This window comes from Suricata suricatta, chromosome 9 (genome assembly GCF_006229205.1).
Source record: "Suricata suricatta isolate VVHF042 chromosome 9, meerkat_22Aug2017_6uvM2_HiC, whole genome shotgun sequence".
NCBI lineage: Eukaryota > Metazoa > Chordata > Mammalia > Carnivora > Herpestidae > Suricata > Suricata suricatta.
In genome coordinates, this window is record NC_043708.1 from 96399967 (window position 1) to 96414577 (window position 14611).

At 45.1% G+C, this 14611-nt stretch overlaps 3 long non-coding RNA genes across 7 annotated transcripts in view; 2 read left to right on the plus strand and 1 right to left on the minus strand.

Annotated features, from left to right (window-relative positions):
* Positions 1–9067, minus strand: part of LOC115301776 — a 99653-nt gene extending 90586 nt beyond the window's left edge. For all 5 annotated transcript variants that reach the window (XR_003913277.1, XR_003913276.1, XR_003913280.1 and 2 more), the window contains exons 1-2: positions 8966–9067; positions 8434–8490 (exon numbers count right to left, since the gene is read on the minus strand). This is a non-coding gene — a long non-coding RNA (uncharacterized LOC115301776). The remainder of the gene's footprint in view (positions 1–8433; positions 8491–8965) is intronic.
* Positions 9048–10695, plus strand: LOC115301778. The gene is made up of 3 exons (XR_003913282.1): positions 9048–9302; positions 9880–9969; positions 10395–10695. It is a non-coding gene; the product is annotated as an uncharacterized LOC115301778 (long non-coding RNA).
* A 1957-nt stretch (positions 10696–12652) lies between these two features.
* LOC115301780 lies at positions 12653–14325 on the plus strand. The gene is made up of 3 exons (XR_003913284.1): positions 12653–12789; positions 13076–13176; positions 14072–14325. It is a non-coding gene; the product is annotated as an uncharacterized LOC115301780 (long non-coding RNA).
* The last annotated feature ends 286 nt before the right edge of the window (positions 14326–14611 follow it).

Here is a 14611-nt window from a genome sequence, read left to right on the forward strand (position 1 = left end):
CACCGAAACCAAAGCAGGTTCCAGGCTCCAAGCTGTCAGCAAAGAGCCTGACATGGGGCTCGAACCCACGAACCGTGAGATCATGACCTGAGCCAAAGTCTGGCACTTAACTGACTGAGCTACCCAGGCGCCACCTCCCCATTTTTTATTGCCTTTAGAGAAGGTGAGCCATGTGCCCCAAGTCTCAGGGCAGCCAGGCAGAGCCAGAGCAAAAACCAGAGTGTGGCAGAAGGAATCAACCAAAGAGCCCAGGCTCTGACCAGCCAGGCAGAGACTGAGGCCTGGGCTTGATGTGCATGGGAAGAGACAAAGCCTCCAGAAAGAGAAAATAAGAAGCTGCACGGAGATATGAGGCTTCTGCTGAAGGTGGGAAGGAATCGACCTGCACTCAGACGCCACTGCAGGCCTGAGCCCCAGGGAAAGAGAGGGGCAGGGGAGAGGACTCAGGAAGTGAAAAGTGTAAGGGCTTCTTCAGGCATCGCTCTGCAGAGCTGCAGTCCCAAGACAGCCTGCCTCATGAACCAAATAACAGGGAAACACAGAGGAAGGCCAGGGTTCTTCCGCTCTAGCAGGACATGTGGCTTCAGGAGCTCTGTGGAAGACAACATTCATTCAACAAAACATTTATCTGGCACCTATTGTGTGCCCAGTGTTGAGGCCTCCATGGTGAGCAATTCCAGTGTTAGAATGAAGACATTCCTCCAAAGATGTGAAGCTCACTGGATTCTTGAGCCCAGTTCACCAAGGGCAGAGGTGCCTCTATGGATTTCTGCCTACCCACATGTCTTGAACATTGCTCATTTTTCCACTGAAAAATTACTTATTTTGGGGGGTGGAGGGGCAGAGAGAGAGAGAGAGAGAAAGAGAGAGAGAGAGAAAGAGAGAGAGAGAAAGAGGGAATCTTAAGCAGGCTCCACACTCAGTGCGGAGCCCCATGCAGGCCTCTGTGTCACGCCCATGAGATCATGACCTGAGCCAAAATCAAGAGTGGGACACTTAACTGACTGAGCCACCCAGGGGACCCTAATGGAATAATTCTTATATTGGGGGTGGGGGTGGGTATTGAGATTCCCTCCAAGAAACTGAAAAACGTTGTAGAATGTATCCCTGGGAGGAAACAGATATTTTGCATAAACACACAAAACACTGCCAAGGATTCCAGTTCCCGGACCCCCTGAGCCCCAGTCACAGACCTGTTAGGGTCCATGAGACCTGACATGAGAAATGCCTAACCAGAGGAAAGGGTGGACAGCACACTCTTCGGGGAAGCCTTCATACCCGTTCTTTCAACTGGGTTCTACAGAAAAACAAGGCAGCCATGAGTTTGAGTCATGTTTCCAACAAGAGGCTGAAGCAGCTGCCCCTCTACAGTGACATCATAAACATAGGGGACACATAAACACATGAGTCCTCTGGCCCATCTAACTCCTGCAGTTGAAACCCCCATGTCCTCAGCTTAACTCACTTCAGGTGGTTTTGAAGAGGTGGCATCTTAAATAACCCACCTACGATATAAAAGACTCACAGCCCCAAACCCACCTGGGGATATTTCCATTTCACAAAGCGGCTGTGTTTATCCACATGGTGACATGTCAGAACAAGTGACCAAGGAAAATAGTTCCAGAAGGACAAAAGAAGGAAAATAAATGAGTGCCTACTGCATGTCAAGTAACGAATGTCTTCATCTGATTTTCCCACTGTTGTTGTCCCCTCCTGGCCAAGAAGGAAGCTGATACCCAAAAGACAAAATAACATGATGCCATGGAGCAGGGTTCTCAATATGCATGCATGCTGGAATCACCCAAGGAGCTTCAAAGACACTGGGTCCCACCCCAGAGATTGTAGCCTTGGCTTTGGCATTAAAAGAATTTTTTTTAATGTTTTTTATTTTATTTTTGAGAGATAGAGAGAGACAGTGCAAGCAGGGGAGGGTCAGAGAGAGAGGGAGACACAGAATCTGAAGCAGTCTCCAGGCTCTGAGCTAGCCGTCAGCACAGAGCCCAACACAGGACTTGAACCCACAAACCGTAAGATCATGACCTGAGCCGAAGCCGGACGCTTAACCTACTGAGCCACCCAGGCACCCGGCTTTGGCATTTTTAAAAGATGCTCTGAGGATTCAACTGTGCAGACAGTTTGGGATCAATGTCAGAAAGTTGATGGTGGAGATGTTAATTGCCCCAGTTCTTTCTTACTTCAGGGCAGATATTCTGATAGACACATCCGTGCAGTCATCCAACTTGCATAACGTTTGAACTAGTTTTGTATCAGTTGGTATCTAGCTGCGGACTCAAGACCCTGTCCTCCGCCATTACCCCCATCCTTGACCTGCCTCCTAGTACCCCCTATGCTCGGAGTTGGAAGTCTCTGCTGGCAATGTTGTCAAACATCTTGAAGATCATCCCTGGTGGTTTCCGTGCTGTACATGTGAGCAAAATCAGAAATAAAATTTGGGGTGAGTTTTCTGGGCATTAATTACACAAAGCTGAAAACGCCCACCCCACCTGTTCAGCATACCGACACCAACTGGAAACACCAACAGCAAATCCGCACCTTTGCTCAACTTTTGCAAGAAACAGCACAGGGCTTTGAAGTCAAAACATGTTTTGTTCTCAAATGTACCAAATCCATTGTCAGGTGGCCTCCTCGAGTTGTCCAGAAAATAAGAGATACTGAGAAAGAAAAAAGGCTCAGGAAATGATCTCAGACTTCCCAGCCGACTACACTTTCCTGTAATACAAACAGCAGGCCAGGCAAGTCTGAGGTTTGAGCAAGAAATTCCTGTCTTTTGGGGCAAAGAGCAGGCGAGTAGAGCTTTCCATCATTAAACAGGGTAAACCACATTACGTTGGACAATCAGGCAGCATGCAAACACAAGCTGAAAGCAACTGGCCTCTATATATCTGGTCAGAGACAGTAAATACAGAAAATGAAAACAACACATGTCACAATTAGTTCAACCTCTTTCATAATTAATTGCGGAAGAATATAAGTAGTGATAAGATCTTTATTTTACCTCATCTCTCTAAGCATTCCCCACTTTAGTGTCCGTAAGAAGTGTGCCCTTCTTTATTCATTTAACAAACGTCAGTAGAGTGGCCACTATTTGCCAGGACCCCTGCTAGGAGATAAGGTGAGTGTAAGCCCAAGTAAGACACGATATCGGCTCTCAGGAACCCACAGTCCAGGAGAAAGACACACAAACAAATTATTATAATGCGCTCTCAGAAAAAGTGGTAACCAATGTTCATGCAAGGTGCATGGGAGATGAGAGCAAGGAGTGATTATTTTGACTGCTGGGTTAGGAAAGAACTCATGGGGAAGCCATATCTGACATGACAGTATGGATGGATGGGTCCAATTGATTCCTACTGTTTATTCCAACCTTGTCTTCAGATTCTATAAAAGAAGAGAGACAGACACATTGGGAGCAGTCCCGAATCAAGCATGAATATTTTTTGAAGGCCCAGAACAAAGGTTGCAGACATCTTATACATCACTGAGGCCCCTAAGAGTGGCCTGTTAATATCTGCTGGGTCTTGAAAAATGTCAGACTAAGGTATGACTTGGAGATTATGTCATGACATTTAAGAATTGCCCTTCAGTGAGAAAATGATAGATCCTTTTATTATGAATCATGCCTTTCCCAGAAGCTTCTGATTCCCTGAAATTTCCTTCGGGGCTCCTCACATGAACTAATGAGCACCATTTTTTATCATGTTTGCCTTGGCGTTCCAGTAAGGAAAACTGGACTTAATCTTCACATTGAAGATCTGGTTGGGTTTCATTTCTTCACTTCCTCGCCTGCTGCTTCTTTTTATGGGCTGGCTTGGAGTGGTGACTTAAAATAAAATTTAAGAAGAAACTCCTGACATTCCCAAACAGAGGCTTTGGGGAAAACTCGACAGCGCCTTGGAAATATAAATGGAGACAGTGAATGCTCACTGAACACTAAAGAAAAGCCTTCTTTCAACACCCACTGTCTGGAAGCTGAAAGCATGTCAGGGCAGGGGAGGAGAGAGATTTATTCCAAAAGTAAATCTGAGAGCAAAAGATTTGAGCAAAATGAGCAAAAATGACCCTCTCATTCTCATCCAACAATAACTCCAAGTAGGGGCGTTTCCATAAACTCAGTTGGTGTGTTCATCATTGTATTTACTGAGCATCTATACAACCCAGGAAGTGGAGGTGAGAAATCAGAATTATAGGAAGAAGGACAAAGCTTGCAAAGTATATATTTACAGACATGTACAGTGATTTCACTTTTAAAAAATGTTGAACAAATAGGGCATGGGACTGAGTGTGGAAATTGCTGGTCTCAGCATCTAGACTGGAATCTATCCACACTTTTTTCATTATCTTATCACATTTTTAATTGCAAAGCTTATATAGTTAAGATCATTTTGAATATACAACTTGAGGATTTTTTAAAGTTTATTTTATTTTGAGAGAGAGCGAGCAAAAACGTGTTCATGAGCAAAGGAGAGGTAGAGAGAGAATCCACTAAGCAGACTCTGTACTATAACCATTGAGCCAACGTGGGACTCGATCTCACGAACCACAAGATCATGACCTGAGACCCAAGATCAAGAGTTGGACGCTTAACCAACTGAGTCACCCAGGTGCCCCTAAGGTTTTTCTTAAGTTTATATGGAAAAAAAACCACATTCCCTATCATGAAAACATCCTAGTCAATATCATTTTTAAGTAACTTCCTGGTATTACACTGTGCAGGTGTACTATAGTTATACAATTTCCACAGGATTGGGCATTTAGGTTGCTTTGGCAATAATAAATAACACAGTGATTAACATCTGTGCCCATACGTCTTTGTCTGCATTTCTGATCATTTCTCTAAAAGATTCCCAGAAAAGGAATTACTAAGCAAAGAGTATGAATATTTTAAGGCTTTTCCAAGCCCGTTGCCAAACTGTTCTCTTGAACGTGGGAAGCCATGCTTTTCTCCCCACACACTCACCAGCCTTGAGTTGTGCCATAGTCTTACCCTTGCATGATGCAGCAGGGCAGATAGTATTTTATTGTTGTGACTTGTATTTCTGTGATTACCAGTAAAGCTAAATGTTTTCCTATATATTTATAAGCTACTTTTATTTCCTTATCTGTGAACTGTCTGTTCACACTATCTACCTACTTTCTTATATTAATGTTTTGGTGTTTTTCTTATCAAAGTAGAAACTCTTTAAAGATTGAGGCTATTAACTCTTTTTCTACAACATTTGTGATAAATGCTTATTTTTAGTTGGCTTTTAATTATTTTGTGTTTCTTTTTTCACTTGGACATACCATACACCCTAGCCCAATTCACTTCCTTATTCTCTCTCATCTGTGCTCCTATGCCTAGTAACTTGGGGTGGTGGGTTCTAGAGGGGCCACCATGTGAGTGGTAGCCCGGACTCCAGAGAAAGATGATAAGACCAGGAAAGAGGGGGCTGGAAAAAGAGGGCTCTGCTGGGGAGCAGGTAGGATATACAGCTAAATGTATGAGGAGGAAATAAACAGGCAAGATGAAGCAAAGGGAAAATGAAGGTGGGAACATAAACAGAGCCTTGAATGAAGCCTATTCAGAAATGCATGCCAAGAAGTTTGACACTCTTGTTACGGGTTGGCTCTCAACCTTTTAGCACTGACGAGTGAAAAGGTGTGAAAAGGCTTTGGTCAGTCAGTGAAACATCAAGGGAGAGAGTTGAGGTAGGTATGGAAGGAAGCAGCGGACAGAGAGGGAAAAAGGCACAGTGCCCAGGATACATGTTTACTAAAGCTCAGTCACCTTCAGACAAGGGTGCTGTGGTATTACAGACTCAGTGCATGAGAAGCAAAAACTTCACCCTCTCTAGATGGTGACATATTAGGTTGCCATGTAAGATTGATAACATCTGACATTTCATACAAAGTCTGGAAGACATACTGCAGAGCAAAACATACACCCCTGCAAATGGCACTGAGCTCTCCAGGCACCAAGGTGCCAAGACTACCAGGGTGGAAAGCATGAAGATCACCACGGCCTACATGTGTGAACGCAAGATGGACTGAGAGCTGTTGGATCAAACACAGACTGTGCCATAGGACGGAGCTTCCTCTCTACTTTGGGAAAAGCACTGCTTGCATTTTCAGGTTCAAGTAATGGTGTACTAGGTAATTCAGACCAACTTCCCATCAAAGATAATTTAATGGAGGACAACGAAATGATCTATGCAAAAAACCCAACAGAATCTACAAATGGTTGCAGGACACAAAATAAATATGCAAAAATCAATGTTGTCTCTATATACTAGCCACCATCAGAAATTGCGATTATCAGACAAACTGGGAAAAACTCCCAGAAAAGATAAAGAAGGACATTATATAATGATAATAATGGTCAGTAATAAGGGTCAATCCACCAGTAATATATAACAACTATAAGTATACATATACCCCAAATCAGATAATCTAAATATATAAAACCAACATTAACAAACCTGAAGGGTGAACTAGACAACAGTAACAGTAAGACTTTTCAATACTCCACTTTCAATAATGGAGAAATCAACCAGAGTATCAACAAAGAAAGAGTCAAAGAAAGAGTGGACTTAAAGAATATCATAGACCAAATGGAATAAACAGAAATATACAGAATGTTCAACCCAACAGTAACAGAATATATATTCTTTTCAAGCACAAAAGGAGCATTCTCCAGAAGAGCTAACAGGTCATACAACAAGTCTTAACAAATTTAAGAAGCTGAAATCATATAAAGTATCTCCTCTGACCACAAAAGAAATTGTAATTAAAGACCAGGACCATTTACAACAGCGTCAAAAAATCAAATAGCGGCAAATCTGAAAAAATGATGTGAAAGACCCAAACACTGAAAGCTATAAAACATTACTGAAATAAACTAACGAAGATCTAAACAAATGGAGAAATATCTAGTTCGTGGATCAGAAAGTTCAATATTGTTAAGAAGTCAATTTTCCTCAAACTGTTCTCCAGATTCAAAGCTATCCCAATAAAAAATCCTAGATGGCAATTTTAAAGAAATTAGTGAGCTGGACTTAGAATAACTAAAAGAAATCTGAAACAGGACAAAGTTGAATGGCTAATGCTACCTGCTTTCAAAAATTATTATGGAGCTAGAGCAATCCAAACAATTTGGTATCCACATAAAGACAGACAGATAGATCACTGGAACAGAACAGTGTTCAGAGATAAACCCGTACACATATGGACAACTCATTTTTGACAAAGGCTCAAACGCAATGTAGTGGAGAAATGATAGCTTTTTCAACAAATCACAGTGAGATACCACTTCACATCCAAGAGGATGGCTACTATCAAAAACATTTTAAAAATTTAAAAAGAAAAACAGAAAATAGTAAGCATTGGTGAGGATGTGGAGAAACTAGAATCTTTGTGCATTGTTGGTGGCAATGTAAAATGGCACAGTTGCTACATAAAACAGTATAATATTTCCACAAAAAATGAGCAGAACTCTCACATGATTCAGCAACTCCAGTTATGGGTCTATACCCAAAGGATTTGAAATAATGATCTCAAGGAATTATTTATACCCCCATGTTCACAGCAGCATTATTCACAATACCTGAGAGGCAGAAGTAACTCAAGTGTCCCTCAACAGACAAATGGAAAAACAAAATATGGCCTATACCTAGATTATTCATCTTGAAAAAGAAAGGAAATTCTGGCGTTGCCTTGGTGGCTTAGTTGATTAACCATCTGACTCTTGATCTCAGCTCAGGTCTTGACCTGAGGGTCATGAGTTCAATCCCCAACATGGGCTCCATGCTGGGCCTGAAACCTTCTTAAAAAAAAAAAAAAAGGAAAGAGATTCTGACATATGCTACACAAGATTTACATGGGTGAATCTCGAGGACATTACATTAAGTGAAATAAGCCAGTCACCAAGAGAAAATACTATATAATTCCACTTATGGAAGTACCTAGAAGAGTCGATAGTGGAGTGGGGGGAGAAGATGAAATTCCACTTTGGATATGTGAGTTTGAGATGCCTGCCAAGTTCAAGTGTCAAAGTTGTATTGGCAGTTGAAAATATAGATCTGAAGCTAACAAGAGTCTTTCAAAGCTGAGATATATCAAAGTATCTTTTGAAATAATAGACAGGACTGAAAACCTGGGGTGGGTGGAAGGAGGCAATTGTTTTGAGAAATGAACCAAGCCCTGAGGGATTCCTGGTAAGTTGAAGTCAGGAAGAGAGAAGGTAGACACTGCCAGCCCATTTTATAACTGAGGAAGAGGAGGTTCGGAGAGAGTAGGCAGCTTGCCCCAAATCACACAAGTCAGTAGGGGGCAGGGCCTGGATTTGGACTTGTTATCCACCCTTGACCACTCTTCTTCTTCCACCATGAAATGAAACAAAAACAAAATCCACCCAAGCAGGAAATGGCACCTTACCAACAGCTGCCTCTTGGGGCCAGGCCCCCTTTGCCACCTGCGACCTGGTGTCCTCACCTGCAAAGTGGAGAAAACGTGACCTCTCTTTCCTGATGCACAGGGCTGCAGTGAGGACTAGGTGAATCGCAGATGTGGACAACTGCCTACTGTGAAGTATTGTTTGGTGGGGCTACAGTCTCTGTGCAGAGGTCTCTGAACAAGGGAAGCCCCTCCTGGCAGCTGTCCCGAAATAACCTTAAAGGCAGAGGTCATAATCTTCTCACGAATCTAGACCAATAGCCCAGTTAATGAGCTCGACCTAAGATCCACTTCCTCATGTTTACCTTTCTCTGGGAACCATCAGACCCAGCCCAGTTCTCAGGCTCTGCCAGACCTATTCTCTGCCAAGCTGGGGCCACCGGATCCCGAACTACGGGCCCAGCCCCCTTTCTGCAAGCTGGCCCTGACCGAACGCCCAATGCAGGAAATTGAATGCTTCTCCTGTTCCAACTCTTTGAGACTAGAAACTGCATTGTTTTTGGCAGGGCCCCACCTCACTGCCAGGACTGGAATCTGGGTAAAGGCAGGAGCCTGCAAGTGGATGGTGCTGCCCAGCTAGGACTTCTGAGAATCACCCAAGGCTGAGAACTACTGGCCACTGGCCCTGCCCACTGCCCACATTGTGACCTGCTTGGACCACACCCTTGTCTTAGAGTCACAAACCTACTGGCTGCTCTATGTGTGCTAACACCAGGCTACCCATCCTTCCGGCAGTTTCCATGGAGCCCCCACCCGTTACCCCCTCCACCAGTGCCTATCCTTTCCATGGCTTCCATGGCCTTTTTTTCCTGTACCCTTCACCCCCATGTTTCCAAAGATTTTATCCCAAGGTAAATTTTCTTCTCTGGATTTATTCTCCTTTGACAATCATCTGCTCCTGGGGTTTCAACTAGCACCCCCAAGTGGAAGAGGCCCAAAGGTCATTTTCAAACTAGAACGACCAGGGCCTAAGCCTAATTGATGGGAGAAGAAGAAAAAGAGTGAGAGTCAAGGGGGAGACTGAGTCCCAAGAAGGATGGCCCCTCATCACAGCAGTGGAGGGAAAGCCCTGTGGTCTCTGAATCCTACAAGCCCGGCAGAGTTCCAGGCACAGATGGGTACAGAGTCTCTGCTGGATGAATGAATGAATGAATGAATGAACGAACGAACGAATGAGTTGGTTCTTCCCTCTCTGGGTCCTAGTGCATTTTCTGGGGCCACCCTCCCTCCTGATAGGAAGCACACACAAAACCAAGAAAGGAAGTAACAAGGCAGCCAAGTCCAGAGAAGAAACATTAGTCCCTGAGATCTGCCTGGAAACAGGAGACCGAGAGAGAAAAGAATGGGCATCCAGACTCTGAAACAGCACCCCAGCACCTGCTGTCTCCCTACAAAATTCGGGTCCCACAGATTTTTGTTTCCTCTTAGCCACACCGCTGCCAGAGTTGTTGGCAGGCCCTGTGTTAATTAAGCCCTGACTGTTTTCATCTTGTTCAATCCTGCCAAAGACCTTCTGAGGTATGTACTATTATTTTCTCCACTTTGCAGATGAGAATATAGAGGCAGGAGGTCCGGTAACCTGACCAGGATCCCACAGTTTGCAAAAGTAACAGAACTGGGATTTTTTTCCCCCTTTTTACTGCAATGGTGCTATTTCATCTTTAAAATACCAGCAATTTGCCCACATGCTCAGCTCTGCTAGGATGTGTTATTTTCAGATCTAGCAATGAACTACAGCACGATAGAAGTGGAAGAGGCTTTGAGATGAATTAGTCCAGGCCAGAGTTGGGGAGAAAGGGGGAGGAGGGCTGAGCATACAGGCTGCAGATCCTCCTCTCCCTCTTCCTTCAGCTCCTAAAATAAAACAGAACAAAAGCCTGGAAAGTTACCAGATTAGAGAATTCAGCATCTCCCTCCTAACTCCCTGTGATTTTATTATTTAGGATAGCAAGCAGGACCTACTTCCTGGAGCAAGATAGAAGCCACGGTCTCTCTGCTGGCGGATGTGATTTTGAAAGTGCAAAAGGGCAGGAGGAGCATCTGGGTCCCTGCCTTCAGGGGAGGGCCTCCTTCTAGAGCCCTGTCTGGGATGCTGGGAAGCTGCAGACGGCAAATCCAGGGTCAAGGACTTGTGAGGATCCAGCTCCCCAGGAAGTCAGCCCTGTCCTTCCACAAGCCCTCACCTCCTCTCTGCATCCCTAATTGGCGTCTTCTGGTGACTTCATTTTTCACTCTTGGCTAAAATGGGCCTCTGATGAATTATTCTACCCTAGGTGTTGACAAGCTCAAGAAGTTGTGTGGGGCCCACTGCCAGGCACTGGCGGTGACAAAGCGTGACTCACCACTCCCAGGTCAGCTGGGGCGGGGAGGGGGCAGGAGAGCCGGCTGACAGCGCTCGCCGCTGCACCCCTGGGCCTTCTGCCCTCTTGGGAGGCAGCTCCGATCCTGTATGGGAAACAGACACCCCAGAACCCTGTGACAGAGATGGGACTGGCAGCCCACAGGTCTGTCACATCCCGAGGCTGCTTCTCTGTTTTGTTTCCCACCCCCAGTGCCAAATGCTAAACTGCCTTTCAGGGAGAGCTCTAACAGGGAAATATCAGCCAGCCCTTCCTTAGTCCCCTCAATCACATGTTCACAGAGCATGAGCCATGGGGAGAGGGGAGTGAGAGGAAGACTTACAGGTCATTTAACTCAATCTTTTTATTTTGTGAGAAAGAATGTGAGGCCCAGAAGGGCACCTGGGTGGCCCCCTCGGCTCGGCATCTGATTCTTGATTTCACTCAGGTCACAGTATCACAGTTTCATGAGTTAGAGCCCCACACTGGGCTCTGTCCTGCTGTGCAGAGCCTGCCTGGGATTCTCTCTTTCTCTCTCTCTCTCTCTCTCTCTCTCTCTCTCTCTCTCTCTCTCTCTCTCCTTCTCCCCAGATTTCATTCTGTCTCTCTCAAAATAAATAAATGAACTTTAAAAAATTATTTAAAAAAAATAATTTGAAGCCTTGACCTTGAGAGGTCAAGCAATCTGACCAAGGTCACAAAGTGAGTTAGAGGTGAAGGTAGGACTAGAACCAGGGTGTTTGTTCCAGCCTCGTGCTCCCTTGTCAACCAAGATGTTAGGAGACTGTCACCAGTGCTCCTGAGGGAAAGGAGGCTGACTTTCCTCCAGGAACAGGGCCAAGAGCCACTAACGCCCAAGGCGGGGTGAGTTGGCCAAACTTCGGCTTTGCCCCTGTTCCTCTCAGATGGGACTCTGTGCTTTCCTGGCTTATGAGGAACTCCAGAATCTTCAGTGCTCCAGGTTGAGCACCCGCCCCAAGGGATGATGCATCACTCACAGGAACATGCCAACGGCAGTGATCTGCTCACTCTTCTTGGCTTAGCCAGAGCAACTTGTTCTGCTAAGACTCCGTGGCCTCAGGCTGCTCAATGGCCTTATTCCTCTTTCTCTGTCTACGGACCTTCTGGGTAAACAGTTTGAGAGCTCAGGGGAGACTTAAATTCATGGAGCCAGTAAATGAAAAGGGGCCCACACTTCCTCGGGTCTGTACTGGCTACACTCAATCCAGGGACCCCCTCCATAGCACCCCAGGCTGACACTACCCTCAGCTTGAGCACTTCTCAGGACGAACCGTTCTACCTTCCTCATTCCCGGACCTTCTGCTGCTGGGCAGACCCTCGCAATAGAGATGACTCTCTAGTCCTGCCTGGACTCAGCCACACTGTGCTGTCCCTCAGGTTGATATGAACAGAGCCAGTGTTTACCCTTCTTGGACTATAGCTTGTGTCTGTGCTCATGGCTTCCAGGGACAAGCTCAAACAGATATAACCGTTCCCGATTCTCTGAAGACTAAGTGTCCATTTGGTGGGCTAGATAGGGTTCTCACTGCCCATCTGATTTCCAGGAATTAAAAAAAGAAAGAAAGAAAGAAAAATAAAGAAAGTTTGCCCACCTCCCCTAGAGAAATTGAACAAGAAAAAAAAAAATAAATGCCAAACCTGTCCATTTGCATCTTGCTAGTGATTTGGGTGAAAAGTCTGACTGAGGAGAAGGCTGGCCCCATCCAAGGAAAGAGGCCAAAGACCTGTTCTCTGCAATTAACCTCTTTCTTCCTCTTCCCCTTACGGTTGAAGAAGACCAGTACATTCATGAAAAGTACTATTATTGTTGTAACTTCCTTATTCCGTTTCTTTTAGAAACTACATGTCAGTTTCATCGACTCAAAACAAATCAATTATACACCAGGCAGGATTCCAGGGGATATACTAGTGAATGAAGTGAAGTTCCTGACCCCAAGAAGCTTGCTGCCCCAGCAGTCAAGGCAGCATAAAGTGAGAGGTAAATATTGTAACATTATAAATATTGTAACAGGGCCTGACTTGCACTTACAAAAGAAGACAGAGCCACATAAGCACAAGAGGTGTTGCAGCTGCTATCCTGGGTAAGAGGGCAGAGACAGGCCTGGGAGGTGATGTTGGAGCAGAGGCTGGAGTGGAGGAAGGGATGCTTCCTTGGGAATATTTGGGAGAAGTATTCTAAGATGAAAAAACTGAAAGAACCACAATAAACCCCCGATCAGTGTACAACTGGGATCAGCTAGAATGAGTTCCCACCAATGTTTCAGAGATGGAAATCATTTGCAGGCCACATTTTGCCAACAGCTGAAAAATTCAACACGACATGACTTGCACGTCGAAGCTGCTAGTGTTCAAAACCTGATTTCCGGTAGGTAGAACCTTCAGTATGTGAATGAAGTGATTGAACAGTCTTACCTCTGTGGAAAGCTCTCTAACATACCATCTTTTTTAATAATCACAACAAGCCCACAAAGTAGATATTATAGTTGGCAAGAGAGCCACAGACAGGGAAACTGAGGCTGTGTGTACTTAAGCATTGCAAGCATGACAAAACCAAGACTAACAATCTAGTGTCCTGACTCTGGTCCTGACCCAGCCTATCAGTATGGAGAAAGGTTCTGTTTCTAAAGGCACTTATCCTGTTTCACTGAAACATGAAGTATAGAGAACAGTGCCAGAACATCTGGGCTTGTAAATTTAACTTCAAATCAGCACAAGAACTGATATCAGAGATCAATACCTCCATGGCAGTATGGCCTGCACCACCACTCAGCTCTCCTTCATGATGACCTGCCAAGGGGAGCAGAGCTCCTGATAGCCCCTGTGAATGTCCTGTGGACCTGGGAGTGTCAAGGCCAACCTTCCCTCGGCTGCTCCCAGCCATCGTGGTGGGGCTCAGGGCAGGCCCATCCTGCTAGCCTCAAGTTGCCTCCAACAGGGCAGCTTTTGAGTTCTGGGACTACTGTTGGACTGCCTGAGCCCCTGTCAGAAATAGACTACAGACTGGGGGCGTCTGGGTGTCTCAGTCGGTTGAGCATCTGACTTCAGCTCAAGTCATGATCTCACAGTCTGTGAGTTCAAGCCACCTGTCAGGCTCTGTGCTGACAGCTCAGAGCCTGGGGCCTGCTTTGGATTCTATGTATCCCTTACTCTGCTCCCCCACTCAGGTTCTCTCTCTCAAGAATAAAAATTTTTAAATCATTAAAAATATTAAAAAATAAACGGATTGCAGACTGAAGAGCTACCCTCCTTTCCTCTCACAGTGCCAGACCTGCATTACAGTAAGAAGGCTCTCCCTGTCATCTACCAGGAACAGCCCTCTCCTCCCCGACAGTCATTTCTCCCAGTAAACCCACTGCGTGTCCAAGCTCATCCCCCGGCATCTGCTACCTAGAGGATCCACACTGACATCGTTTCTAATCCCAATCATTTTATTTTACTTCTTTATAGAAGGACTATATTATTAGTTCATTTTACCTTTGTCTTTCTGAACCTAAAAACACAGAAAAGAAAAAAATATTTTGTCAACTACCAGTGTTAGACCTTTGGCCTCATTAATGGTCCATTTTAACTAAAAGGGAAAGGGAAATTCTGGAATTTTACTGGTGTGAACCGAGGTGGGGATTGGCCTGAGTTCCGCCAACAGCCTTTTATTTTGGCTGCCTCCAATCTGCTTTCACAGACCCTGTCGAAGATGAATGTTTCACTGCTTTGTTTCCAGGCTGTGAGCTCCAGCTCAGAGCTGATCAGGGCCCTCAGTGCATATTCCCAAGTAGCTAAGTGGTTACAGGCGGTCACTGGGG